Source organism: Eutrema salsugineum, unplaced genomic scaffold (genome assembly GCF_000478725.1).
Source record: "Eutrema salsugineum unplaced genomic scaffold, Eutsalg1_0 scaffold_16, whole genome shotgun sequence".
Taxonomy (NCBI): Eukaryota; Viridiplantae; Streptophyta; class Magnoliopsida; order Brassicales; family Brassicaceae; genus Eutrema; species Eutrema salsugineum.
The window spans coordinates 6,443,257-6,447,335 of record NW_006256858.1 but is presented as its reverse complement, the minus strand read 5'-3'; positions in this window follow the sequence as shown (position 1 = coordinate 6,447,335).

Below are 4,079 nucleotides of genomic sequence, written 5' to 3'. Positions count from 1 at the left end.
CTAAAGACTCAAGTCCAGAGAGGAAGTACATCAAGCCAGAAGACCCAGGAAACCACCCAGGAGGCAAAGGAGGAAGCAACAGCAGCAGAGCAGCTCGGAGACAAACTCCCGCGGTCGCGTTGGCTCCAACCGCGGCCAACAAGCGCTCCCCCACGGTCGTGATGGGTCTGCCCGCGGCCCATGGTCGCTTCCCCGCGGTCGCATCACCTGCAGTCAAGGCCAACCGTAAAAACGTTCCAAAACAGCCCCGTTCAGCTCATACAAGCATCTGTACGTCTGGTACACCTCCTGGGATGACTAAACCACTTTATCAACAACTGGTTTGCTCCATAAGCACCCAAAGATCTGAAGAAGAGGACAAGTCATGGCCTTGCGACATGGCTTTGTCTTGTGAAGATGAGTATGAAGAACAAAACTCTGAAGATGAAGAGTATGGATTGTTTGTAGAAGATCCAAACGCAGGATATTCCTCAGAAGACGACTCAGGAGAAATTCAATTGATCACCAACGACATCAGTAGAGAGAAGCTAATGGAGTTCAACAACGTAGTCAGGTCATTCCCTGCTCATTTAAGCTTTGATGAAATCTGGAAACTTGGTCGTTTGCAAGTCTTTTTCAGGTACTGCAAGGAGTCTAAAGAGGATATCCATAGATACTTTATGAGAGCTCGATACATGACAACACCAGAAGCAGCTGTCTATGCGATTTACCTCAGAAACCCGAAAGAGTGCAGCCACTACACCAACAAAATCAGCAAGGAAAAGCTCAACGAATTCAATGATGTGGTTCGAAATTTGCCTGAAGGAATCACGTTTGCCAAAGCTTGCAAGGACTTCATGATAGGCCACTACTTCAATGAGAGCAAAGAATCAATCCCTGAGATAGAGGACTTGTTCAATCATGCCAGAAGAGGTAAACCTGTTCGAACACTTCATAAAATAGAAGGTGTAGGTCAGTTTCTTATCTCTTGTTCTATTAGAGGAGAAATGTTTTAAAACGTGCTATGTGATTCTGGAGCTTGTCTTAACATGATGTCCAAGGCAATTGCTTTGAGACTTGGTATTAGACACCTGCGAAGGACTAGAGCAAAGATTAGCCTAGCTGATGATTCCAATGCAACGCCTCAAGGAATAGCTGATGAAATTCCTTTGAGAATAGGAGATTGCATAATGCCTGTCGACTTCTACATTGTTGAAACGAGAGATGCAACCTATCCAGTGATTCTGGGATGGTCTTTTCTAGCAACTTCCGGAGCTATAATGGACTGGCCAAACCGGAGGATTTCATTTGCTAATATCGACAAAGATGTCTTCACAGAAGCTGTCCCATACAACAGCAAAGCAGGAAAACGTCCTGCAGCAGAAGAGTTTGAAGAAGAACTTTGGAGTGACAAAGAACCTGCTAAGCAAAGCAAGGAGATGTCGAAAAAGACTTGTCTCAGGACAAGGTCTTCTTCATTGGAATAAGTCACGTCCAACACCAAAAGTCGAGCTAAACGACTTAAAACAAAAGCGCTTAATGGGAGGCAACCCATTTAGGTATGTTTTATTTAGAATTTTTCTCTCTTTTTCTTTTGATCTTTTTCTTTGTCTTAGTTTCAGGTGTTTCTTATAAAACAAAATATCCAAAAAAATCAAAAAACCACAAAGAAGGATGGTACTTGACTGCTCGGCCCAGCAGGAACCAAGGAGAAGCAGGAAGAGGCTGCGATATAAGCCCCCGCGGTCGCAGACATTCTGACCGCGGGAAACGACCCATCGACCGCGGTCGCGTGATCCTGACCGCGGCCAAGCACTTGGTTGCCGCGGTCGTGCAGCCCCTGACCGCGGCACTTGGTCGTTGAGATCCAAACCCGACCCAAACCACCCCTTTCACCCCATTTCACCTCACCAATCACCCTCCACCTCATTCATCACCCTCCACCACCTTCATCACCACCAACCACCTTCCCAAACCCCTTCGAATGAATCCGGTTCATCTCCACCAGCATCCCGGATCCAGGTAAGTTCTCTTCGTCCTTACCAATTCGATTATTTATGCATTTTTCTCATCCAATGTCGACTTGTTTCACACTGAGGACAGTGTGATTTAAGTCTGGGGAGGATTTCATCCATTTCTAACCACTTTTCTTTCATGAGTCTTGCATTATCTACATTTTTTTTCAAAGTTTTTCAAAACCGGTTTTCAAAACAAAATACGTTTTAAAAGGGAATGGTGAACATGAATCAATGATAGTTGACTGTGTGCTTTAGACTGTTCCAAGTGACATGCTCATTCATGATTTAGGACTAGACTAGGCGGTAGCTAACCACATTTGAAACGAAGTACCCCAGAGGAATTTGAATGATTTCAATTTAGATGAAGGTATACACTAGCTCTGTTTTATTTGGACTTAATTTGGACTTAATTTTCTCATTGAAGCATTAGACCAGGGAAACGAATCATACATTCAGGACTCCTTTATCCTTTTACCACTCTCTGTTGAGCTTGAATGGCTAGTTCATCTTTAGCTAGTTCCCCACCTTAACCAATCCTATTTCAAACCACATGCACTCTTGTTTTCTATTGTCTTATATGCAGATAAGTGCAAAAACGTTGGAGAGAAAGAGGAACGACGCAGTTTTCAGTCACCAAGGACAGAGACCTGCGATTTGCCAGAAAAGTTCCCGGAAGGATTCAACACAAGAGGAAGCTCAGTTTGCCTTAGAAAAATCTCAAATTTTGGTACAATCTCGTCCTCTAGTCTCTCTCTCTCTCTCTCTCTCTCTTTAAAAGGCATTTCCTTTCCAAAAAAAAAAAAAAAAAAAATCCGAAAATAAGAAAAGAAAGTAAATAAAAGCCTTAGAGAGTCTAGAGAGGTCGAATTTTAAGTCCCAAGGCAACTGGAGTTCGATTTTATGGAGTTTTGGAGACTGTTTTCTGATTCCCGGAAAGAATCTAAGTCTGGGGGAACAGCTGTTTACAACACAGGAGGAAGGATTATGCAACAACATTTGGCAAGAAGAAGTAACTGAAAATTTTGGTCATCAACAGGTCCTTATCTCTCTTGCGGTTTTGCATATTATCTTGCATCCTCCAGATCTTCAGGTAACCCGAAACACTTTAACTCCACCACTTAAATAGCCCTTTAATGCCAAACGCCGTCTACCCTGGATGATGTCTTTAATGAGAACTCACTATTGAACTTAATGAATGTAGAGAGCTAGTTGACTGAAATCAAGATTTAAATTGTTTAAGTTTTGCATGACGGAAAAAGTGGACTAGTATCTCTTGTGCTTTGGTGAGAATTTTCTAGACTAAGTTGTGGATTGATGCACTATCTTTGGTTCTAGTTTAGGAGTTCATGTCTATGAGATTTGTGCATTCCCTATTTTTGTTTTCACTTAACCAGTTTATGCTTTTGCTTTGTTTGAGGACAAACAAAGGTTTAAGTCTGGGGGAGTTGATAACACCGTATTTTGACCACTTTTATGGATCGTTTTGAAATACTTTTTCTATGTTTTTATTTGCTTTTAAGTACTTTTATTACGTTTTTCTAGTATTTGTAGTTCCAAGACTCTTTTCAGGTAACTTAGGGAAAAGCTTAACAAAATGGATAGAAAACCATATTTCAGCTCAGAGTCAAACCGTCAGAAGTTCACCCCTGATTGAAGGCCTTCTCACTGTCTGATCCAGCTCAAATTTGGAGACCTTAAAGATGGAAGTATCAGCTTTCCAGTGCACTTTACAGCTTGGCAATCCAACGGTTCAATCAAAAGATACGCAAAGAGCAAGATGTCCCGTAAACCAGCCAGCGCACTTCCACCCGCGGCAAACCACTCATCCACCGCGGTCACACTTGTCCCGACCGCGGCCTTCAACCTCCGAGCCCAAAAAGCCCATTTCTGAAGCCCACATTTGGAGAAACCCTAAGTGATGTCCAGAGAGGTCTTGAGCACTATAAATACATGTCTTAGGAGCCCTAGAAATCGTGAAACCGAATACCATCTATTATTACTTCATATTTTTATTGTTTTTTGCGTTAGCTTTTAGGGAGAGAGAGATTTGTTCTCTTGAACCCTTGTTTTTTCTTTTTCAAT